Raw genomic sequence first — 26,336 nt, forward strand, 5'->3', positions numbered from 1 at the left:
TCATAGAGATCTTCTTCTATGTGTTTTACAATGATTCGGTCGGGTGCAAGTTCATCGTTAATCCAATCAATCAAAATATTAATGAGCTCCTTCAGTTTCGGGTCTTTCATATGACCTTGGTTCTATCATCGAACGTTCTTCATTATCGTCTGCAGAAATAGAGATAGAATAAGATAAAAATTACAATGTTAGGCATTTAAAGTTCTTAAAAAATGTATACATATATGTATCAACCTATCATTGTTATTGAAAACCGTAAGTTATTTACAAAAATGTAACAATTAATTTAAAAGTAAAGCAATAAAATTATACCATACCTAAATTATAGTCGTCAGGAGGAACATCCACAGAGAATGGGGATCCAGGGGAATCAATAGCATACTTGCCCTCTGTCTGCACTTCCTGCACTATCGAAATGAAAAAGATTCAAAGTAAAAATATATACCTTAAATAAAGTGTATAGCGCATGTGAAGTAGTATCAAAAATTTCAGAGACTAAAGTAACACTTCCATCATAAATAAATATGACAAATTCGTAGACAATTTGTATTTTTCCTAACTATACAAACCTTAGCTATTTAATAGGGGTATTACTTTCGGCGTAGCTGAAATGACGAGCCATTAAAATTTAACGAGGGTTTACTACCCACACCGCTAGTTAGTGGGGGGTAGGGGAGGGTAGCTTGCTAAACACCCCCCCCCCCCTCACATACACCTGTGCTTGAACTCACTTTGCTTGGAGGTAGGACTTCAAGGGGGATAGGGCTGGTGGGCAAGTTTGGTTGAATAGCTAATGTTTGTATAGTTAGGAAAAATACAAATTATCTACGAATTTGTCATTTGTTCCATAACTGGAATACAAACCATGCTATTTAATAGGGGTGACTCACCCATTAGGAAGGGTGGATGTCCCAGCCAGTTCTGGCTTTTTGGCTTTGCCCGGGGGCTCGTTATTTGTGTGTAAGCACCCAAGAAATAAGGAGTCCCTGCACCTCGCTAGAACCTTGCTACGCAAAGACTGCGGCCTACGCAAGCTGTGTGTGAAGGTATGAAGAAGTGTGACTCATCCTAGGAAGTTGTTCTGAAGTTCTTTAGATGGAAACTTGTAGACTAGGACTTTCCCAATACCACCTAGTCAGGGTATGGGGACGTAACAGTATTAACTTAATACTAGGAACACAAGGGAGCATGGTTTACCTGCAGTGGTTTGAGGTCAGCTATGCAGAGAACCCAGGATGCTGCTTTCCCCAAGAGAGGGGATGATGAAGAAAAGAACAAGGGCCAGTCAAACCTTTTCATTCATGCAGACTAAAAACCGGGTAACAATGCCCTCAACCTTCTGCTACTTGTCCAATAAGGAGCTTGAGGTTTTAAACCAACTGTTGTGCAGCCACCACAGGGCCGATAGAGAACGTATCGAGCCTCCTGTGGGTCACGTCTTGCAGGTAGTGGGCTGTGAACGTTGTTTGACGCTTCCACAGCCCCGCTTGAAGAACCTGCTTCACAGAGAAATTTCTTTTGAAGGCCAGGGACGTAGCTATGCCCCTGACATCATGTGCTCTAGGGCGACGTGACGGAGGAGGATCTGAATTCAAGGACAGATCAATGACCCTATGAATCCATGCAGAGATGGTGTTCTTGGTGACCCTCCTCTTAAGCCTTCCTGTGCTAACGAATAGTGCTGGCACATAAGGACGGACTGAAGCTGTTCTTTTGAGGTATAGCCTCAAACTCCTTACTGGGCATAGTAAGAGATGGTCTGGGTCATCTGTTACAGAACGGAGACTAGAAATCCGGAAGGAGTCGAATTGAGGATCCGCCACTCCAGGATTCTGAGTTTTAGCAATAAACTCAGGGACGAAGCTGAACGTTACCTCCCCCCATCCCCTTGAATGGGCAATGTCATACGAGAGACCATGAAGCTCGCTGACTCGCTTGGCCGAGGCCAAAGCTGACAGGAACACCGTCTTCCAGGTTAGGTGGCGATCTGATGCCTGGCGTAATGGTTCATAGGGAGGTCTCTTAAGAGACCTGAGAACTCGAACCACGTTCCAAGGGGGAGGTCTTACTTCCGACTGAGGGCAGGTAAGTTCATAACTACAGTAGGGTCCCGAATTATGCGAGAATTTGGTCGATTAATGACCTCGTGTAAATGGAAAATCGCGAATTTCGAATCACACAACTAACAGAAATAATTCCATTGTGGCCATGGCAACCAGCAATTTGCCTATTCAAATGTGTTTACTACCCATTTCCAATACTTTCTTTGTACTATACTGTATTTCTTTATATCAAATTGTTTTTGTAAATAAATAAAACATTTAATATACTTTAAAGTTCTAATAACTTGAAAAATGGTTAAAATTTCAACCAGGATAGGTGTAAACACCATATATTTCCCGTTATAACACAACCCAAAATACAGACAAATTTTAATGTTTGTCATATCTATTGTATAATACAACTGGTGAATAGCAAAACCATCACTCTATAGACTAGCTTGTTGTATGATTGAAAATCCAGAATTATCAAAATAAAGGCGATTTTATATCATGCGTTTCCTAAACACGCTAAAAAGCACAATAGAAAACGACAACCAATGTTTATTTACGTTTATCTCTGATCACAACGAAGAAACAGACGCATTTATACATCTGTGTTTTTGAATTGACAGCAATTTTACCAAGTATTGATTATATGTTGAATTTGTTATTACCAATGTTCTAATTATTTTTTATTAGAACTTTCAAATAAATGAAATGAATGCCATTTATGAAATGTTTTTCTTTATGATGTCGCCTGAAACGGAAACCTTCCATTTGTTTACGCTCCATCTTCGATCATAATAAACAAACGAATGTATTAAACACACATGATCTAAGTCATAACTAATGATATTACAAACATTTAGTAAACATTATGTTATTACAAATATTTTACTTACCGTATCCATATAAATTCCTAAATTCGTAGCAAAGCTGGAAATTTTTTTTTCCTTATGCGTTTAATCCACAATAGCAAACTGCCGCTAATGACAGAGTGATAACTTACGATAATTCTAAACTGTTACGAAAGATAATTGTCCTTTCCATATCCAAAATACTTTTCCTAACTTCAGTTATAAGTCAACTTGTACCCACCTCAATTATGGATCCATATGCAAAAAAGGTAAAAGAAGAAAGTACTAGGCCTATTTTTAAAGTCACCGAACAATTAGGTTACCGCTATAACGTTCGATGAGAGAGAGAGAGAGAGAGAGAGAGAGAGAGAGAGAGAGAGAGAGAGAGAGAGAGAGAGAGAGAGAGAGAGAGAGGGATGGTTTTAATGTACTAAACAATAAATATGATAGGTTATAACACATTGGTGTTTATGTAATATTAACTGTATAGATGGTTTGAATAAGTTAAGAAATGGTGTAAACAATTCTTTGTTATTGTATTCGCGCGGAAGCTAGACATCAGCTGATGTGATCACAGCCAAAAGTAAAACAAAAATAAGTTAGCAGTACTCGATTTTTAAAACACACCCGAAATTTAACAACATAAGTACATGTTTTATTATAGCGCAATTGACATTTAAAGAGTAAACATTTTCTGGAATAGAATGGTGTTTCCTAAAAAATAGTGGTTTGCGGACGAAATCGGTTACCGTATTTTAAGCTATGATTGAAATGGATGTATACACGGTATAATTTTTTCGTTTTGTATTTAATTGACACTTCAAGAAAACCAATTTTGGTTTCTTCATCTATTTGTAAGTACTGTATTGTATAACGAGAGAGAGAGAGAGAGAGAGAGAGAGAGAGAGAGAGAGAGAGAGAGAGAGAGAGAGAGAGATATTATGACGCAGAAGGTTACAGACCTAGAACAGGGGAGGATGAAGGTGGGGGGAGTGATGAGATAGGCTGGGTGGACTCGCAGGGGAGACGGTAGGAGACGGGGGAAGGGGGGATTTGGTTGCCAGTGGCTAAAAATAGATTCTGAAAGACGGTAAAGGGAAAAACGAATCCCATCGAATAAACAGAATAAGGAAAGGGAATAAGATCCAGAGGAATAATAGATATAATGGAATGAAAATGACTAGATGGTGTTAGTTGTGATAAGAATAATTTAGATATTTGAAATAAGAGTGTCTGAGGAGGTATAGAAGGAATTCGTGATAAATATAGAGGAATATCAAAGGATACAGTTAGTTTGCATTAAAGGGTTTGTTATCGTTTATCGGCAGTGAATAGCCTAAACTTCGGTAACGAGTCGTCAATATTTTGTCATATTTTAAACAGTATACATTTGATTTGCAAACATTGGTTTTGTAGAGTAGACGGTAAAATAAAATCTAGAGAGAGAGAGATTTCTGCCATCAAATCTCTCTCTCTCTCTCTCTCTCTCTAGATTTTATTTTACCGTCTACTCTACAAAATGACAAATTCGAAGATAATTTGTATTTTTCCTAACCATACAAACCTTAGCTATTTACAAAGGGTATTACTTTTAGCGTAGCTGAAATGGCGAGCCATTAGAATTTAACGAGGGTGTATTACCCCCGCGCTAGTTAGCGGGGGGGTAGGGGAGTGGTAGCTAGCTACCCCTCCTCCCCCTCACACACAGGTGAATACTCACTTTCACTTAGAGGTAGGACTTGTCTTGGGGGACAGGGCTGGCGGGCAAATATGTGTAAATAGCTAAGGTTTGTATGGTTAGGAAAAATACAAATTATCTTCGAATTTGTCATTTGTTCCGTAACCGAAATACAAACCACGCTATTTACAAAGGGTGACTTATCCCTTAGGAAGGGTGGAAAGTCCCCAGCCATACTGGCTTTGGCTTTACCCGGGGACTCAGAATCCGAGTGAGTCGCACTCGAGAAAAGGAGTCCCTGCACCTCACAAGTTCCTTGCACCGCAAGGAACCATGTGGCCTACGTAAGCTTGTGTGTGAAGGAAGAAGTGTGACCCGTCTTAGGCAGTTGACCTGGAGTTCCAGAAGGAACTCTGGGTTAGGACGTTCCCAATACCACCTCGTCAGGGTATGGGGGACGCGACAGTATTGACTCAATACTCGGAACACAAGGAAGCATGGTTTACCTGCAGAGGTTCGAGGTCAGCTATGCAGAGACCAGGATGCTGCTTCCCCGTAGAGGGGATGATGAAGAAAGAAGTAAGGGCCAGACATACTTCTTTCGTTCATGCAGACTAAAACCTGATAACAATGCCCTCAACCTTCTGCTACCTGTCCAAAAAGGAGCCTGAGGTTAGACCAGCTGTTGTGTAGCCACCACAGAGCGATAGAAAACGTATCGAGACTCCTGTGGGTCACGCCCTGCAGGAAGCGGGCTGCGAAGGTCATCAGACGCTTCCAGACTCCAGCTTGTAGCACCTGCGTCACAGAGTAGTATTACTCGAAGGCGAGGGACGTTGCGATGTATCCAACATCGTGCTGTAGGGCGACGTGACGGGGGAGGGTCTGAAGACAGGTCGAGATGAATGTCCTTGAGTCCGGGCTGAAGAGGTATACTGGTGACTCTCCCCCCATGTCCTCCTTGTGCTCCCAAATCGGCTGCAACTGAGGCCAAACTGCAGCTGTTCCCAGCGCTAACCTCTCGATTCCTGTACTGGCAAGAAAGAGAAGGTCTTGGGACATCAGACACAGAATGGAGACTCAAAATCTTGAATGAATCGGACCGAAGGGTCGGGACCCTCAGATTCTGAGTCTAGCCAACAACTCAGGAGCGAGCCTGAATGTTGCCTTCCCCTCTTCCTTAGAAAGGGGGGGAGTAGTAAGAGACCAAGAAGATTGCTTACACACTGGCCGTGGCCAGAGTGAGCAGAAGACCCAAGGCGGAATACAATCCGAGGCCTGTCGTAAAAGGGTCTTGAGAAGATCTCTTAAAGGACTAAAAGTCCGAGCCATGCTCCAAGTTGGAGGTCTTCCTCCGACTAGGGCAGGGACGATCGTAGCTTCGCATGAGCGAGAATAGATCCAGCGGGCAGGAAAAAGTTATTCCTTTAAGCCTGAAGGTCAGGGAAAGGCTGAGCGACAGGCTTCATTGCCAAGAGCGGAAAGGAGTTTCCTCCCGCCGAAAGGCAATAAGACCGTTATTGCTGGAGAAGAGGCCTCACGGGAAGAGGTATATCTCCCACGGCACCAACCACCTTAGACTCTTCACTTTGCCTGGGAGACCCCTGTGGATGACTATCGCAGATGACGCGACCTCCGTACCGCGACTGTAGCGGGTTGTCTCTTCTAGAGGAGGAAGCGTAGTGTCTCCAGGCATGAAGCCGAAGCGACGCCCCGGTTCGGGAGAGATGTCGCAGTGTGGTTGCTTGAGTAGCCTGCGCCGTGGGAGAAGCTCTCCCGGGAGTTCCGTCAGGGGAAGCAGAGGGTCCAGAAACCGTTCTGCGCATAGTCCCAGTGGAGCTCTCCCATTGAAAGGTTGACAGACAACCTGGTTTTGTTGAGACCCATTGTCCGCAGACAAAAAGGAGGGAAGACGCAGGCGTCGAAGTTGTCCCACCATCACCGGAATGCATCTTGCCAGAGTCTCGGGGTCTGAGACTGGGGGGAAAACTAGCGGAAGCTTGAGGTTCCAAGCTGTCGCGATCAGGTCCCCCAGATCAGCACTTGCTGGTTACCCAAGGTCAAAGACCCCTAGGTACACTCTCTCTATGAGGCTCTGCTTGGATAGTCTGAGAGAAACATTCCCCTGCCTGGAATGAGAGAGCCGATGGTGGAATTGAGAGAATCTCAATCATCCCGGTATCTCTACTGCAAGATGTGAAGGTGTGAAAATGCGTCCCCTGCTGGTTAGCATGAAGTCGACACGCAACGGGGCGACTTGGCAGGAGCGGTAGGACTGAAGAGGGGCCAGACTAAGGCCCTTAAGCCTGCCTGAATGATGGAGAGGTATCCTTCAGGTCTTGACCATAGGCCTGGACCGGAACATGCCCCCCCCCCTTTCCTTTGACGAGTCCGAGAACCGCATCAAGAATGTGGGGAAAGGACGAGAATATCCACTACCATCAAGAGGCTCCATAGGTCAACACCCATTGCAGGTTTAATAGTTCCGCTGGTCCCATAGGGCCAGGGAGTCCGGTTAAACATTGCCTGAAGCCACCGGAACTTGGATCGCCCCACATGGAACTTATCCTGAGGCGACCGTTCGGACTATAAACGGGTCAATGAGGAAAGAAGAACTAGGAAACGTTCCAAGGTAGGGCTGAAAACTCTGCTTGACTGAGAACAGGTACTGCGACTCTCCTCAGTCTTGCCACAGTCAACCGAAAGGAAGGCTCGGAGGATGTGGTAACAGAATCTGGCGTCCCCAGGTGGTCACCCATCCAAGTGCCGACGTTGCTTAACCTCGCTGGACGGACGAGAAGCGGGGTTTCCAACGTGGTAAGGCGGTTGACTCAATATCATGGCCAGATACTCCAGATGTTGAGGCAGAGGAAGAGAAGGCTCCAAGCAAAATACCATGAGCCCACACTCATGGTCAGCATTCGGAAGCTTTTCCCGGCGCTGAAGAAGGTCGAAACCCGAGCCTACCGGAGTTGACCAGCCCTCCAAACAGCAGAGGAGGCGGAAGTCTGCACCTGAGCGGCCAAGAGGAAGGCAGGGAGAGTTCTCTGGGGAAACAAACCTGCTATGCCACGGCGGGATAGCCACACTGCATCATAAGCAGGAATACTTGCAGTTTAGGCTGAATTCGACGAGCACCCTGGAAGATGGATGGAATGGAAACTGAAAGTACCCGTCCTTCCGATCCAGGGTTAAAGGAGTCCTGTCGCCTCGTTACCAGTCTGATCGATTCTGCTGGTCTACGCTGGCCGAAGTTTGTTCGACAAACTTGATCAGGGCTGAGAGGTCGACTATGGACATCCCCTCTCAGATCCTTCCTTACAAGAAAGGATCGACTGAGGGGGCCGGGGGTGAAGCCGTCGATGATCCTAAGGAAGACCTTCGCCTAAGGTATGGATCATTCTGCCCAACCGGGCAACTCTGCTGATGCTATGGCATAGAGGTTCAGAGACACTGAATTCGCTGACAGAGACGGCAGGCGCGATATCCTTGGCTACTCACAGAGATTGTGCGGGAATGGGCATCGGGAAGCTGTCATTCGGATGAGTAACCTTAAGCATCCTCCCAGCGAAAAAACCTGCAATCCTAGAGTTCGTGAACTCCTTTTAGGACTATGCCCCCCCGGGGGAGTCTCCCGTGCCATCTGTTCCTGACAGGAGGAAACTGCAATTGGACACCTTGTCCCAGTTGTCGTAGCCGATAACTTAGGCCGACGTGGTTGAAAGAAAAGGGAGCTGGAGCCCTGCAGAGTCTGGAAGAAAGCGCCTTGGAGGAGTGAAACCGGAAGTCGATTTACTCCGCACAGCAGATGTTTAAGTCTCTGTCCTTGGGCAAAGACAAAACTCTTCTCAAGGATGGAAGGGTGTCTGAGGTCGTTGACCTCCACAGATGAGACACCCGAAGGAAGCCTTCAGTCAGTGCGTCCAGATGGTAAAACATCGAGCTTGTCCGCAAGTAGATACTTAACGACGAAAGGCCAAGGTGCCTGAGCTCGAGAGGAGGAAAGTACCCTTGATCTTCCTGTAGCTTCCTTGAACCAAACCTCGGGCCGTAACCGAGGAGGGAAAGAACCTGGTAAGCTCCCAGAGGAAGAGGTAAGCAGTCACCCCTTGTCCGATGGAGAAATCTTCAACGGAAAGCCCCCCCGCCAAAAATCCTTCCAGGGCGGGAGAAGGAGAGAGTACTCGTGCAGGAGAGGGGACCCTCGAGACCGACCTCTTGGGAACCAACTTCGCCCTGGGGGAAGTCACCACGAAGTCCACTCCTCTCTTTCTCTTCAGCGTAGGAGAGACAGCCGCTGGTTTGTTACCCTGGCCGGTGAGTGCTGGTTTCATAACCCTCATTAACGCCCGTGCCAGCGGATCAAACCATGTCTGCTGCTCCAAGGACACAGAGTCCGAAATCCTCGCTAAGGTGAAAGGGATCGGGCGATCCTTTGGAGAGGACACGACGGTTCCTGCCTGAAAAGAAGGTGGGAAGAATGCTGTACTGACCTGTCTTCGTCCTGCACTACCAACCTGTGCTTGGATGGAGGTGATCCCGAGTGCCGCCTAGGAGCACGCGTCCCTGCTGCTACCACCGGCTGTGGAATTCGCCGCGAACTATGGTCGCGCGAGGGCGAACGGTCGCGCAAAGGCGAATGGTCGCGCGGGCGCACAGGCGAGTGGTCGCGCGGGCGCGCAGGCGAGCGGTCGCGAGGGCGCGCAGGCGAGCGATCGCGCGGGCGCGCAGGCGAGCGATCGCGCGGGCGCGCCGGCGAGCGATCGCGCGGGCGCGCAGTCGAGCGATCGCGCGGGCGCGCAGGCGAGCGGGCGCGCAGGGGAATGGGCGTGACGGCGAGGGATCGTGCTGCCGCGTAGGTGAAGAAGATCGCTGGCGGTAAGCGATGGCGAGCAGCATGTGTAGGTGAATGATCGCGTGATAGGGTGCGATGGTGATCAGCATCCGCAAGAGGGCGAGCGTTCAGGGTTGTGCGATGAGGAGCAGCATGCGTAAGCGGGCTATCGTGCAGGGTTGTGCGATGGCGAGCAGCATGCGCAGGTGAATGATCGCGTGAAAGGGTGCGATGGTGATCAGCATCTGCAGGAGGGCGATCGTTCAGGGTGGTGCGATGAGGAGCAGCATGCGTAAGCGGCCAATCGTTCAGGGTTGTGCGATGGCGAGCAGCATGCGCAGGTGAATGATCGCGTGAAAGGGTGCGATGGTGATCAGCATCTGCAGGAGGGCGATCGTTCAGGGTTGTGCGATGAGGAGCAGCATGCGTAAGCGGGCAATCGTTCAGGGTTGTGCGATGGCGAGCAGCATGCGCAGGTGAATGATCGCGTGAAAGGGTGCGATGGTGATCAGCATCTGCAGGAGGGCGATCGTTCAGGGTGGTGCGATGAGGAGCAGCATGCGTAAGCGGGCAATCGTTCAGGGTTGTGCGATGGCGAGCAGCATCTGCAGTTGAGGGTCGCGCGATGGCGGTCAGCATCTGCAGTTGAGGGTCGCGCGATGGCGGTCAGCATCTGCAGTTGAGGGTCGCGCGATGGCGGTCAGCATCTGCAGTTGAGGGTCGCGCGATGGCGGTCAGCATCTGCAGTTGAGGGTCGCGCGATGGCGGTCAGCATCTGCAGTTGAGGGTCGCGCGATGGCGATCAGCATCCGCAGTTGAGCTAGTAGCTGGCGAACCATGTTCCTTCAGAAGTGTTGGAGAACGTTGGCGTGCCAGCTGTAACACACGTGGGCGATCTGGAGATCGCTGGCGAGCTGATGATCGCTGACGAGCTGATGATCGCTGGCGAGCTGATGATCGCTGACGAGCTGATGATCGCTGACGAGCAGAAGGCTACGCGTGGAAGCCTGCGCAAAGAAGAAGAGTCCTTGACCCCGACCTGAACCGAAGTTCTAGATCGCGAGGGCGAACGTGGGCGCACAGGGCACGTAACAGGAACCACAGGGAAGATCATCTTGAAAGCGCTGACGAACAGGAGAGCGCTGACGAACAGAAGGGCGCGCAGGGAAACCCTGACACGCAAGGGAAGAACCCCCGTGGGGGCAACCCTTTGCCCCGAAGGGATCGTTGTCCGCCGGGAGACTGATGTCCGTCGGAAGACCGCTGTCCGTCGGGAAGACCGTTGTCCGTCGGGAAGACCGTTGCCCGTCGGAAGACGAGATTAGACTGCTGTCCATCTGCACCAAGACGGAAGATCGAGAAAAAGAAGTTGTAGGCTGCAAACGGAGATTCAAAAAGGCGCCTCAAGCACCCTTATAGGGAGATGAGAGGCCCTTACGACGAGGCGGACGGAGGGCCTTACGGCGAGGGAGGCCAACAGCAACAGCAACAGAAGAAACCTCCGAAGAGGAGTCTCTATGAGTGTACTCTCTCGCGAACGAAAGAGAAACACTTCGTGGAAGAGACTGGTCAGCCAGTGACCTAAGAGGGGCAATCCTCCGAAGAGGAGCTCCTGCAGTTGCCCAGCCCCTTGAGCGAAACTGCAGGTGCGACCGCTCAGCACCAAGAGCATAGTCGCACGAAAAAAAAGGCAAGAGAAGAACCCCCCAAAAGAGGAAAAGCTCAAGCCTGGACAGGAAAAAACTTCCCTCGGAAGGAAAGTTATCCGCCCAAGGAGGCAAGCCTCCTGACTGTTCTAAAATGAACTGGAGAGCTGTCCGTCGACACGGGAGTACTACCAGTAGAAGGAGACACGCCCCTGACGACAATACAAGGGGGGAGGCAGCAACAGCCGAATCCCCAGGACTCAACCAGACAGCTCACACCGTTGCTATATTACAGAAACGAACTAGATCGGTAACTGTAAAAAAATAAAACAAATAATATTAGTACACATTCATTCCCCCGGGAAGGCTCCGAAGAGGAATCCCGAGGAAAAGGAACAAGAATTACACAACAGGCACGTGCCCTCACAACCACTTACACTCGCGGAAGGAGAGCTGTAACCAAAACAGAATTATAACAATTATAATTATGTAACTATGTAATTATGTAATTTAAAAATGAATGAACACTAAAGAAAAAACGAAAACCCCGAAAGGAATCGTTCTACAAGCTGAAAAATTAACAACTACAATTAGATTCATAAACTAATTGAGACAAAATGTACGGCGTAGCAACCCCACCCACACGGGAAGGAAGCTACAAGGGCGTAGTAAAACATAGTAAAAGGGTGAACGACCTCAAGAGAGAGAGAGAGAGAAAGACCGAAGTCAAACTCGATCGCAACCCATAAAATTAGGCCGTGGTGGCCTAACTGCCGAGGCCTCCACGTAGATATCGTACACTACACACACACATCTGAAAAGGAAACTTACTTATTTCTATACTCAAATATATATACAAACATGAAAACATGTTTACATATATATTGAGTAAAAGAAAAGTAAGCGATTAAGTAAAGACAAAACAGACAATGGCTGCCAAGCGAGGACCAAGACAGAGACGTCTGTCACAGTCCGAGCCAAAAGTGAAAGTGAGTATTCACCTGTGTGTGAGGGGGAGGAGGGGTAGCTAGCTACCACTCCCCTACCCCCCCGCTAACTAGCGCGGGGGTAATACACCCTCGTTAAATTCTAATGGCTCGCCATTTCAGCTACGCTAAAAGTAATACCCTTTGTAAATAGCGTGGTTTGTATTTCGGTTACGGAACAAACCAATGTTTGCAACATGTATACTGTTTAAAATATGACAAAATATTGACGACTCGTTACCGAAGTTTAGGCTATTCACTGCCGATAAACGAACCCAGTCTACTCGTGAAAACCTTGAACGCCCAGAGGGAAAAATAAGGCTTTTAAATATACTGTACTAAACAAAAATAATGCTTTAATATACCATCATTAACACTACCATTACAATTATCGTAAGGTTGGAGAAAGATATGCCGAGAACGTAACCACATTTCTGTTTACATTTTGTCAGCTGGACTCGCACAGTTAACAGTTGATTTCATTGTTGATGTGGAATTTTATCCTTAAATAGGCTATTCATTATGAAATTATGTTAATGAAATGTAATGTTGATATTGTTTTGTAACATTTATTATAAATCACAGTATTTAGGGCTACCAATATACTTAAAAAGACAATAGATTTGATACATTTTGTAGTGCTTGACTCGCGAACTTTGAACAGCCTCGCAGATACAGAAAATTTATTTTTGAAAAATAGCGATCGCGGAAAAGGGGAATCGTGTAATTCGAACACGCTTAATTCGGGACCCTACTGTACGTATGAGTAGAGAAAGTTCTAGCGATGAAGAAATGTCCATTCCTTTAAGCCTGAAAGCTAGACTTAAGGCTGAGCGATAGCCTTTCACTGCCAAGACTGAAAGGCGCATTTCTTCCCACAAATACACGAGGAACTCCGCTATTGTTGGAATAGTGGCATCGAGTGGAGAGATACCCCTTCCACGACACCAACAACAGAAAACTTTCCACTTTGCCTGGTAGACTGCTGCAGATGACTTTCGCAGGTGTCCAGACATCCTGACAGCAACTTGTTGCGAAAATCCTCTCTCAAAGAGGAGATGCTGGATAGTCTCACGGCGTGAAGTCGTAGTGAAGCTACGGCTTTGTGGAAGATGTTGGCATGTGGTTGTTTGAGCAGATTGTGTCGTGGAGGGAGTTCTCTTGGTAGCTCCGTTAGGAGTTGCAGAAGGTCCGGGAACCATTCCGCGTGATTCCATAGCGGAGCTATGAGGGTCATTGAAAGATGGACCGATGTTCTGGTCTTGTTGAGCACCCTCCTCATCAGACAGAACGGGGGAAAGGCGTAAACGTCGATGTTGTCCCACCGTTGTTGGAAAGCATCTTGCCAGAGAGCCTTGGGGTCTGGGACTGGGGAGCAGTACAGCGGGAGCCTGAAGTTCAGGGTCGTTGCGAAAAGATCCACAGTCGGAGAACCCGAAAGTCAGGACTTTGTTGGCTACTTGATGATCCAAAGACCACTCGGTACTCACTATCTGAGACGCTCTGCTCAGATTGTCGGCGAGCACATTCCTTTTGCCTGGAATGAAGCGTGCTAATAGTGGTATCGAGTGGATTTCGGCCCATCTCAGTATCTCTACTGCTAGATGGGATAGCTGCTGTGAAAAAGTACCTCCTTGTTTGTTGATGTAGGCCACTACAGTGGTGTTGTCACTCATCACCACAACAGAGTGACTTGCCAGGTACTGTTGGAACTGCTGAAGGGCCAGGAAGACGGCCTTCATCTCTAGGAGATTTATATGGAGATACTTTTCTGACTCTGACCACAGGCCTGAGGTCCTGTGGTGCAGCACGTGGGGCCCCCACCCTTTCTTTGAAGCGTCCAAAAACAGCATCAAATCTGGGGGGGAGGACAAGAAGATCCACTCCTTTTCATAGGTTCTCGTCTGCCACCCACCACTGGAGGTCCGTCAGTTCCGCAGGTCCCATAGGGATCTGGACATCCGGGGAATTGTAACCTTGATTCCACCAGGACTTGAGTCACCACTGTAGGGATCTCATCCTGAGGCGACCGTTGGGAACTAGACGAGCCAGCGATGAAAGATGACCGAGGAGACGTAACCACGATTGGGCTGGAAGTTCTTCTCGTCTGAGAAAAGGACTTGCGACCTTCCTCAGCCTTGCTATCCTGTCATCTGATGGGAAGGCTTTGTGTAGATTGGTGTCTATAATCATGCCTAGATATACCAGTCTTTGAGTGGGAAGCAGTGAGGATTTCTCGAGATTTACCATGATACCCAGATCTTGGCAAAGTCTCAGAAGTTTGTCCCGGTGTTGAAGAAGGGATGACACCGAGTCTGCTAGGATTAACCAGTCGTCCAGATAACGGAGGAGACGGATGCCATTCCTGTGTGGCTATGAAGATATTAGGGTGAACACTGGTGAAAACCTGTGGTGCTGTGGAGAGACTGAAGCATAGCACCTTGAACTGGTACTTTTTGTTGTCTAGGCTGAATCTTAAGTACTTCCTTGAAGACAGATGGACTGGGATCTAGAAGTACGCGTCCTTTAGGTCCAGTGTACACATGAAGTCTTGCGGTCTCACTGCTAGTCTGACCGTGTCTGCCGTCTCCATGCTGAACGGAGTTTGTTTGACAAACTTGTTCAGAGCTGAGAAGTCGATGACTGGTCTCCAGCCTCCAGACGAGTTCTTTATAAGAAAGAGTCGACTGAAGAAGCCTGGAGACTCGTCGAGGACCTCTTGGAGAGCGCCCTTCTTCAACAGGGTCTGGACTTCTGCCCGAAGGGTTTGCCCCCTTGCCGATCCCATGTCAAGGGAGCTCAATGACACTGGATTCGTCGTCAGGGGAGGTAGAGATGTTGTGACAGGACGCGATATCCCTGACTGATTACGGAAATCATCCAGGAATCGGCCCCGAGTTGCTCCCACCTGTCTGAGCAACTTTATAGGCATCCCCCCACTGGTGGACATGCAAGGGGACTGCCAATCCTAGCGTTTGCGGCCTCGGCTGCTCCCTCTAGGATTCTTGCCTCCCCTGGAGGAATTTTTGCCTTTCCTATCCTTGACAGGAAAGGGCTTAGACACCTCGGTCTTCGCTGCTGTCGTTGGTTTAGCGGTCTTGGATGAACGGGACTGCAGGGGGGGCTGGAGGCTTATAGGGCTTAGATGTTAAAGCCCTATGAAGAAGCGAGTCTTGATGAGACTTCCTCCACCTCTCAGCGGCCTGTTCCACATCCTTAGGCTCAAACAGAATGGATCCTTCTAAAGAAGAATGTCTGAGCCTATTGATCTCGGTGCTAGGGACCTTCTGATGGAATCTCTCAGCCACCGCGTCCCGACGTTTCAGGATGGTGTTTGCCCACAAGTTCGAGAATTGGTGGGCCAGAAACTCGATGGTGCGAGTGCCTGAGAGAAGGAACGTCTCCATAGCTTTCCTGGTATGTTCTTTGGAGAAATCCTCAGAGCGCATCAGGATACCTAAGGTCCCTAACCAGATGTCGAGCCACGAAGTGGCTTGCATAGCACACTTCACAACCTCCTCCTGATTAAGGATCTCGGTTGCCGAGAACGAGACCTGCCAGTTGGAGAGTCTCTCAAGAGGGACTCCCCTGGTAAGCTCTTCTAACGATTGGTGGAGAGAAAGAGCTAAACAAGGCTCCTCCAAGATCTCAAAGTACCTCCTCTGCTATATGCGAGGAGGTGGAAGGAGCTTGTTGGTGGCACTGGAACGGTTGGAGGAGGACATCTCGGAGAGCTGTACAGCGATCTTGTCTCTGGTACTCTTAACCCCCTGAGACCAGGGCAGAGCTGCACTGGCCTTAGAGGGTTTCTGAGTACCGAATACACAGTCCAAGAGCGTGTCCTTGCCCTCTCGAGGAGGGATCTCTGGGTCGGAAAACCCATTGAGAGCCCTCATTAGAGTCAGAACTTGCCAAAACGCATGTTCTGACTCTTGCTGTTCTCCTCCTGATGTTGGACTTGCAGCGAAGTCTCCTGTCCCCAAAGGCTCTTCTTGGGGAGAGTCGCGGACGTTCTCCGAGTGGCTAGTTGGCTCCGTCCTGGTTCTTGTAGAGGACTTTGGCAATGTCTTGGAGTCCTTAGATTCCTTCCTGGGAAGGATGTAGGACTCTAACATTAAAGATGGTAAGTTCCTTCTAGCCCCCACTTGAGAAGACATCTCAGCGTGAGGAGAGGCTTCCTTCATTAGTGCGATGGAGGAAAGTCTCACCTCACGTGATTCCCCTGAGGACGGGAAGTCCTCGTCTGACAGGGAAGGAGAGATAGTCTGGGGGAAAGAAGGAACCTGCCTCGAAGTTACCGCGTCCGGAACTCCTCTTTTTCTCTTCAAAGGGGTAGAGACAGCCAAGAATCTGTGACCTAATTCAGAGAAAACATGCTTGAACGCCTGTGTCACTGCTCTGATTAGTGCACCGAACCAAGGCTGTTGGCTGATAGACGCGCTGTCAGACACCCCCTTTGAAGGGACAGGGATAGAAGGATCCCTGGGAGGAGTTTTCATAGGTGGGTTTGCCTGGAAAGGCTTAGCGATCCTGGACCCCTCTGGATGTTTCCCTTCCGCCACAATACGCGCTGTTATGCATTTGCAGGGAGGGGAATGAGGTGATGGCGACCTTGCCGTGCATTGTTCAGCAGTCTCGCGCGCGGGAGGACATTGATGCTCGCGCGATGGAGAATACCAGGAATCGCGAGATGGAAAATAACAGGAATCGCGCGCAGGAGACTGCAGGGGGGCGCGTGGGACTGATGGCGCACAGGAGTGCGCGCGTAAAACTGTTGGCGTGCGCGCGCGGGAGAATATTCGCGCGCGTGTGGGTGAGCAGGATCAGGGCATTGAGTGCGCGGGCGAGCTTGCGTGTCCCTGAAGAAGTCGTAGGGCGAGCGCGCGCAGAAGAGATACCCCTGGCGCACGGGCGCGCAGTTGAAGCCTGTGCTGCTCGTGGGCGCGCGTCTTGTGGGCGTGCGTCTGAATGATGGCGCGCAACTGAAGGAGAGGATGGGCGAGGGCGCGCGGGGCACGCACGCAGATCCTCATGGATGCGTGCAGGTGAATGCGCGTGTCTACGCGATGGCGCGTTGGCGAGCGCTGGCGCGTGGGAGAAGTCAACTTAGACTTCCCAACAGCGCCCAAATCAGAAGATCGTGGGCGCAGGAGAGATGACTGCTGGGCGTGGGCGCTGGCGCGCGGGCGAGCGCTGGCGCGCAGGAGATCATTGGCGCGTAGGAGAGTGCTGGCGTACAGGAGAGCGCTGGCGCGTAGGAGAGCGCTGGCGCGCAGGAGAGCACTAGCGCGCAGAGGAGCGCTGACGCGCAGGTGAGGGTTGGCACGCAGCTGGGCGTGGGCGAGTATCTGTTTGCTCAGGCAAAGCCTGGCGCGCAGGAGAATGTGGGCGCCTATGCTCAAGTGCATAGCGTATGGGAAGTAAGCGCGCGTTGGTGCATACGCCCTTGATGCCCTGTATAAGGGTTAGATGACGAGGCCTGACGAGTGGAGGTCAGGTTTCGTTGGCGCGTAGCGCGCATCAGCATCCAGGAAAGGCGACGGCAGGTCGGCAGGTCTGACGGGTGGAAGGTCAACGTGTTCTTTGAAAGGACGACCTTCCACCGAAAGGGATCGCGACAGTAGGTGATCGATGACGAGGCTCCTCTGCAAGTGACTGCAACGAAGATGTAGAACCAAAGAGGCGTCTCCTCACCGCAGGTGAAGGAATGCTTCTCTGGCGAAGAGGAAGGCGAGCCTTGCGACGAATACGCCCTCTGGGGGCCATTGGATCAGCAAGCTGACCTTCTGCAGTCCTCCGAAGAGGAGTCTCTGTAAGTGAACTCCCCCGAGGGGAAGAAACACTAGCAGGAGAGACGGGAGAAACTAAGCCATCAGCTACAGTAGGGTTTGAAGAGGCAGAGGTGATGGGTGATACCGTATTGGATACCTCTGACACCACAACGTCGACAATCGACAGAGGATCAACTTCTGCCGGAGGCGGCGATTGCTTGACAGCGGCACCCAATCGGATGTAGTCAAGTAAGACTTCCTTGGAGGGCGAACCCTCGAGCCCCAAGGAAGACCAAAGCTGAAATATGACAAATTCGAAGATAATTTGTATTTTTCCTAACCATACAAACCTTAGCTATTTACAGAGGGTTTACCTTTTAGCGCAGCTGAAATGACGAGCCAATAGTTTTAACGAGGGTTAATTACCCCCGCGCTAGTTAGCGGGGGGTGGGGAAGGGTAGCTTGCTACCCCTCCCCCCTCCACACACCGGTGACTTGCTTCACTTCACTTAGAGGTAGGACTTGACTTGGGGGTCAGGGATGGCGGGCTCATATGTGTAAATAGCTAAGGTTTGTATGGTTAGGAAAAATACAAATTATCTTCGAATTTGCCATTTGTTCCGTAACCGAAATACAAACCACGCTATTTACTGAGGGTGACTTACCCCTTAGGAAGGGTGGAAAGTCCCCAGCCTTACTGACTTCGGCTTGCCCGGGGGCTCGATCCCTCAGTGAGCAGCACTAGAGAGAGGGAGCCCCTGTACCTCACAAGTTCCTAGCATCTGCTAGGAACGAGTGGCCTACATAAGCAGTGTGAGGAGGAGAGTGTGACTCGTCCTATGAAGTTGACCTTGAGACCTTCAGATAGGAATTCTAGGATAGGACGTTCCCCATACCACCTCGTCAGGGTATGGGAGACGCAACAGTATTAAGCTTAATACTAGGAGCACAAAGAAGCATGGGTTACCTGCAGAGGTCGAGGTCAGCTATGCGAGGACCAGGATGCTGCTTCCCCAAGAGAGGGGAGAATGAAGAAAGAAGTAAGGGTCAGACATACTCTTTCATTCACGCAGACTAAGACCGGGTAACAACGCCCTCAACCTACTGCTACTTGTCCAAAAAGGAGCCTGAGGTTAGACCAGCTGTTGTGCAGCCACCACAGGGCCGATAGAAAACGTATCGAGGCTCCTGTGGGTCACGTCTTGCAGGTAGTGGGCTGTGAAGGTCGTCTGACGCTTCCAGACCCCAGCTTGAAGTACCTGCGTCACAGAGAAGTTTCTCTTGAAGGCCAGGGATGTAGCAATACCCCTGACATCGTGGGCCCGAGGGCGACGTGACGGAGGAGGGTCAGGATTCAGGGCAAGGTGGATAACCCTTCGAATCCAAGCTGAGATGGTGTTCCTGGTGACCCTCCTCTTTGTCCTGCCTGTGCTCACAAACAAAGCTCGCACATGAGGACGGACTGCAGCCGTTCTCTTCAAGTAGTGCCTCAGACACCTCACTGGACATAGTAGCAGCTGGTCTGGGTCGTTTGTTACAGAACGGAGACTCGCGATCCTGAAAGAGTCGAACCGAGGATCCGGCACTCCAGGATTCTGAGTCTTGGCCACAAACTCAGGGACGAACCTGAACGTTACCTCCCCCCATCCCCTTGAATGGGCATGTCGTACGAGAGACCATGAAGTTCACTAACTCGCTTGGCCGAAGCCAAGGCGAGTAGGAAAGCCGTCTTCCAAGACAGGTGGCGATCGGAGGCCTGGCGTAATGGCTCGAAGGGAGGTCTCTTAAGAGACCTGAGGACTCGAACTACGTTCCAAGGAGGGGGTCTCACTTCCGACTGGGGGCAGGTAAGCTCATAGCTACATATGAGTAAAGAGAGTTCTAGCGATGAAGAAATATCCACGCCCTTCAATCTGAAGGCCAAGCTTAAGGCTGAGCGATAGCCTTTCACTGCCGAGACAGAAAGGCGCAATTCTTCTCGCAGATACACGAGGAAGTCCGCTATTGATGGAATAGTGACATCGAGTGGAGAGATACCCCTTCCACGACACCAACCACAAAAGACTCTCCACTTCGCTTGGTAGACTCCCTCAGAGGACCTTCACAGGTGCCGAGACATTCTCTCCGCAACCTGTTGCGAAAAGCCTCTCTCCGCGAGGAGACGCTGGATAGTCTCCAGGCGTGAAGCCGAAGCGAGGCTACGGCCCTGTGAGGGACGCCGGAGTGGGGTTGTCTGAGAAGCTCGTGTCGTGGAGGAAGCTCCCTTGGGAGTTCCGTCAGGAGTTGCAGAAGGTCCGGAAACCATTCCGCGTGATGCCATAGCGGAGCTACTAGAGTCATGGAACAGTCTGGTCCTGTTGAGCACCCTTCTCATCAGACAGAATGGTGGGAAGGCGTACACGTCGATGTTGTCCCACCGTTGCTGGAAAGCATCTTGCCAGAGTGCCTTGGGGTCCGGGACTGGTGAGCAGTACAGGGGCAGCTTGAAGTTCAAGGCTGTCGCGAACAAGTCCACAGTCGGGGAACCCCACAAAGTCAGGACTTTGTTGGCTATCTGAGGATCCAAAGACCACTCGGTACTCACTATCTGCGAAGCCCTGCTCAGACTGTCAGCGAGCACATTCCTCTTGCCAGGAATGAAGCGAGCTGATAGTGTTATCGAGTGGGTTTCGGTCCACCTCAGAGTCTCTACTGCAAGATGGGATAGCTGTTGCGAAAAAGTACCTCCCTGCTTGTTGATATAAGCCACTACCGTGGTGTTGTCGCTCATCACCACCACGGAGTGACCCGCCAGGGACCGTTGGAACTGCCGAAGAGCCAGAAAGACGGCCTTCAATTCTAGCAAGTTGATGTGTAGGCACTTTTCTGATTCTGATCAAAGGCCTGAGGCCCTCTGGTTCAGAACGTGCGCCCCCCACCCTTCTTTTGACGCGTCCGAAAACAGAGTCAATTCCGGGGGGAGGACGAGAAGACTCACTCCCTTCCGCAGGTTCTCGTCGGCCAGCCACCACCGCAAGTCCGTCTGTTCCAGAGACCCCATTGGGATCAGAATGTCCGGGGAATCGGATCCTTGATTCCACCGGGACTTGAGCCGCCATTGAAGGGATCTCATCCTGAGGCGGCTGTTTGGAACCAGACGGGCCAGGGAGGATAGGTGGCCTAAGAGATGCAACCACGATTGGGCGGGGAGTTCTTTTCGCCTGAGGAAGGGTTCCGCCACCCTCCTCAGCCTTGCTATCCGGTCGTCTGATGGAAAGGCTTTGTGGAGATTGGTGTCTATTAGCATGCCTAGATAAACCAGTCGTTGGGACGGCTGCAGAGAGGACTTCTCGAGGTTTACCACGATCCCCAGATCCTGGCAAAGATCCAGAAGCCTGTCTCGGTGCCGAAGAAGGGTCGACTCCGAGTCTGCTAGGATCAGCCAATCGTCCAGGTAACGAAGGAGACGAATGCCGTTCCTGTGCGCCCAAGATGAAATCAGGGTGAACACTCTGGTGAACACCTGAGGAGCTGTGGAGAGACCGAAACACAGCACCTTGAACTGGTAGATCTTGTTGTCTAGGCAGAATCTCAGGTACTTCCTGGAAGACGGAAGGATTGGGATCTGGAAGTACGCGTCCTTTAGATCCAGTGTACACATGAAGTCTTGTGGTCTCACCGCAAGTCTGACCGTGTCTGCTGTCTCCATGCTGAACCGGGTTTGTTTGACAAACCTGTTCAGAGCTGAGAGATCGATGACGGGTCTCCAGCCTCCAGTAGCCTTCTTTACAAGAAAGAGTCGACTGAAGAAGCCTGGGGAGCCATCGACGACCTCCTGGAGAGCACCCTTCTCGAGCATGGTCTCGACTTCGGCCTGAAGGGCCAGCCCCTTTGCCGATCCCGTGGCATAGGAGCTCAACGACACTGGATTCGCTGTCAGGGGAGGTTGAGATGTTGTGAACGGGACGCGATAACCTTGGCCGATCACTGAGACCGTCCAAGCATCGGCCCCGTGTTGCTGCCACCTGCAGACGCAACGCTGAAGGCATCCCCCCACACGTGGACATGCAGGGGGACTGCCACCCCTAGGGCTTGCGGCCGCGGCCGCCACCCCTAGGAGTCTTGCCTCCCCTGGAGGACTTACCGCCCCTCTTGACCTTGGCTGGAAAGGGCTGGGGCTTAGACACCACTTTCTTAGCTGCCGGTGCCTGTTTGGGAGCCTTACGAGGCTGTTGCTGCTGTTGTGGCGGGGCTGGAGGCTTATAGGGCCGAGTTGTAAGGGCCCTGTGGAGGAGGGAGTCCGTGCTGGATTTCCTCCACCTCTCAGCCGTTCGCTCCATGTCTTGAGGCTCAAACAGGCTCTCCCCCAGAAGGGAAGCATGTCGGAGCCTACACACATCTACGGCGGGGACCTTCGGATGGAATCTCTCGGACACAGTATCGCGACGCTTCAACACCGAGTTGGCCCACAGGGTGGTAACCTGGTGCGCCAAAAACTCGATGGAGCGGGTGCCCGAGAGCAAGAAGGTCTCTAGGGCCTTCCTATTGGTCTCCTTGGACAAGTCCTCCGATCGCAATAGGATGCCCAGAGATCCTAGCCAGAAGTCCAGCCACGAAGTGGCCTGCATGGCACACTTAGCGACCTTCTCGTGGTTAAGGATCTCTGCCGCCGAGAACGACACCTGCCGGGCAGAGAGTTTCTCAAGGGGAACTCCCTTCGCCAGCTCCTCCACAGAGTGATGGAGAGGAAGAGCGAGGTTGTGCTCACCCAGGATCTCGAAATACCTCCTCTGCTGGAGGCGAGGAGGAGGGATGAGCTTGTTCCCGGCAGTGGAACGACTGGAGGAGGCAAGAAGTGCGAGCTGAGCGTTGGCCCTAGCCCTGGCACTCTTCAGCCCCCGAGACCAGGGCAGAGCTGCACTGGTCTTAGGGGCCTTCCGAACGTCAAACACTTCATCCAGAATCGTGTCTTTGCCTTCACGGGGGGCGATGACTGGATCCGTAAGCCTGTTAAGTTGCCTTATCAGGCTTAGGACCTGCCAGAAGGCATGTTCGGATTCTTGCTGTTCTCCTCCCTGCGGGCTGGCAGCTAAGTCTCCTGCCCCAGGAATCTCTTCCTGGGGTGATACGTGGACATTCCCCTGGGCAGTCGTGGGTTCCTGACGAATCCTTGCAGAGGATTTAGGGACGGTCTTGGAATCCTTGGATTCCCTCCTGGGAGGGATACAGGATCCCAACAACGAGGTTCGAGGGGCCCCTTCCTCACGAGACGATTCTCCTGCCTGAAGCGAAGTCTCCCCCCCTGGTGCCGAGGGGAAGACTACCGCCCCACTGGACTCGCCTGAGGACGGAAAGGCCTCGTCCAGGGGAGAAGGAGAGAGTACTCGTGCAGGAGAAGGGACCTTCGCGACCGACCTCTTGGGAACCAACTTCGCCCTGGGGGAAGTCACCACGAAGTCCACTCCTCTCTTTCTCTTCAGCGTAGGAGAGACAGCCGTTGGTTTGTTACCCTGGCCGGCGAGTGCTGGTTTCATAACCCTCACTAACGCCCGTGCCAGCGGACCAAACCAAGTCTGCTGCTCCAAGGACACAGAGTCCGAAATCCTCGCTAAAGGGAAAGGGATCGGGCGATCCTTTGGAGTGGACGCGACGGTACTTGCCTGAAAAGAAGGTGGGGAAGAATGCTGTACTAACCTCTCCTCGTCCTGCACTACCAACCTGTGTTTGGATGGAGGTGATCCCGAGTGCCGTCTAGGAGCACGCGTTCCTGCTGCTACCACCGGCTGCGGAATTCGCCGCGAACGATGGTCGCGTGAGGGCGAATGGTCTCGCGAAGGCGAATGGTCACGCGGGAGCGTGGGTGAGCGATCGCGCGGGCGCACAGGCGAGCGGTCGCGCGGGCGCGCAGGCGAGCGGGCGCGCGGGCGCGCAGGCGAGCGGGCACGCAGGCGAGCGGTCGCGCGGGCGCGCAGGCGAACGGTCGCGCGGGCGCGCAGGCGAGTGGGCGCGAGGGTGGGCAGGTAAATTAACGCGTGTCCGAGGCGACGAACGCAAGCGTTGGCGCGACGGCGAGGGAACGCGCTGCCGCGTAGGTGAGGAAGATCGCTGGCGATGTAGATCCACAGGCGATCGATGACGAGCTGGTGAGTGCAGTCGCTCAAGTTGGCGATGGCGCGATGTGGCATGTCGATGCACTGGCGTGCGATGGTGAGCAGCATGCGCAGGTGAATGACCGCATAATGGAAAGCGATGGCGAGCAGCATGCGCAGGTGAATGATCGCGTGATGGGGTGCGATGGTGATCAGCATCCGCAGGAGGGCGATCGTTCAGGGTTGTGCGATGAGGAGCAGCATGCGTAAGCGGGCGATCGTGCAGGGGCGAGCGATGGCGAGCAGCATGCGCAGGAGGGCGATCGTGCAATGGCGAGCGATGGCGAGCAGCATGCGCAGGCGGGCAATCGCGCGATGGCGAGCAGCATGCGCAGGCGGGCAATCGCGCGATGGCGAGCAGCATGCGCAGGCGGGCAATCGCGCGATGGCGAGCAGCATGCGCAGGCGGGCGATCGCGAGCTAGAAGCTGGCGAACCATGTTCCTTCAGGAGCGTTGGAGAACGTTGGCGCGCTAGCTGTCGCTGTTGAATAGGCGATACTAAGATCGCCTGTGCGCACTGGCAAGCAGGTGAACGCTGTCGAGGAGGTAATCGCTGGCGCGTAGGTGATCGCTGGCGAGCTGGAGATCGCTGGCGAGCAGAAGGTCGACGCGTGTCATGTGAAAGGACAGGTGGCGCGGCGCGTTCACGAGCAGGAACTGGGAGATCGCTGGCGTGTTGGCGAACATGTGTTTTTGACACACGCGCAGCAGGATGTTGCGTAGCCACAGGACCAGGCAGATGGTGAGCAGGGAGTTCAGCAGGAACTAAAGGGTGGTCAGAGACCGCAGGGCGATGGTCCTCAAATGAGCGCTGACGCTCGGAAGAGAGCTGACGAGCAGGAGAGCGCTGGCGAGGGGGGCGAACATCAGGAGAGAGCCGACGAGCAGGTGAGCATCGGCGAGCAGGAGAGTCTTGGCGAGCAGGAGAGCGCTGAAGATCAGGAGAGCGCTGGCGAGCAGGAGAGCGCTTGTGCGCTAGCACTGCTCGCGTAAGGGAAGGATCCCTTAGCCCCGAAGGGACCGTTGCCCATTGGGTGACGAGTTCTCCAGAAGGCGAAGATCTGGCAGGAGATGGTGAGCGGTCTGCAGAGAGGTTCAAGGAGGGCGGAGCTGTAGGTTGAGGCTGACGAGGAGAGTCCCCCCCAGAGGATGAAGACCCAAAAAGGCGCCTCTTAGTCCCCCTGTAAGGGGAAGGGAGGCCCTTGTGGCGTAGCGGACGGTGAGCCTTACGGCGGAGGCGGCCTCGGGGGAGATCGTCGGGACCATCGGTCCTCCGAAGGGGAGTCTCCGTTAAAGCACTTCCCTCAGAAGGAAGCTGAGCAGCAGCCGAGACCGAAGGACTCACTTCCCCCTTCAAAGGATGTACGGAAGGAGGAGGAGAGCCTTTAGCACCATCACCCGCAACAGCACCTGCGGCGGAAGGCCCAGCCACGTCGGAGGCCTCTGTCACCACGACGTCGACAATAGACAGAGGGTCTACCTCTGCTACCACCGGCGACTGCTTAACAGCGGCCCTCAACGAGACAAGGTCAATAAGAGCGACCCTGGAGGGCAAGCCCTTAAGCCCCAGGGACGACCAAATCTGTAAAAGATCATCACTGGATAAGGCATTATCAATAACCTCCCCCGGAGGAGGAGGGGGAACCGCCTCGCTATGGGAGGCGACACCCTCTCCCCCCACCGAAGGTCGGGAAACAGAACAAGGGCCTGCGCTCCCACTCGGCCGACTCTCCTTAGGGGGCGGACGAGGGGGAGCTTCGGAGGAGGTTTGGGCGGCGGAAGAAGAGTCCCGAGAACCTTCCTCCTTCAAGGCTAACCCCGGAGGAGAACGGTCTCTCTTGGACTTCTTCTTACGCCGACGGCCAAACCTCTCCCACTGGGAGGCAGACCACTCCCTGCACTCACGGCACATGTTCTCCTGGTCACACCGTCGGCCCCGACATTGAGGGCAGAGGGTGTGCGGATCCGTATTTACGTCCGACATGAAAGTCCCACAAGGACGACCGGCAACTCCAGGGCATGTACGCATTGTAAAGAAATAACTGAAGGTCAACTTCCAACCAACACACACGCTGAAAAGAAAAAGCAGAAAATTAAAGGCTGTCACGAGGGCGATGAGCAAGCACGTCTGATCACCGCCGATCCAAAAGTGAAGTGAAGCAAGTCACCGGTGTGTGGAGGGGGGAGGGGTAGCAAGCTACCCTTCCCCACCCCCCGCTAACTAGCGCGGGGGTAATTAACCCTCGTTAAAACTATTGGCTCGTCATTTCAGCTGCGCTAAAAGGTAAACCCTCAGTAAATAGCGTGGTTTGTATTTCGGTTACGGAACAAAAAGGGATTAGTGACAAATCCTACCCCAGGGGGAGAGGTGGATGCTTTGGTGTCTTGCGAGG

At 52.0% G+C, this 26,336-nt stretch overlaps 1 pseudogene; it reads right to left on the bottom strand.

Annotated features, from left to right (window-relative positions):
- Positions 1-2: 2 nt before the first annotated feature.
- Positions 3-26,336, bottom strand: part of LOC137652755 (uncharacterized) — a 45,306-nt pseudogene continuing 18,972 nt past the window's right edge.

Source organism: Palaemon carinicauda, chromosome 14 (genome assembly GCF_036898095.1).
Source record: "Palaemon carinicauda isolate YSFRI2023 chromosome 14, ASM3689809v2, whole genome shotgun sequence".
In the NCBI taxonomy this organism is placed as follows: domain Eukaryota; kingdom Metazoa; phylum Arthropoda; class Malacostraca; order Decapoda; family Palaemonidae; genus Palaemon; species Palaemon carinicauda.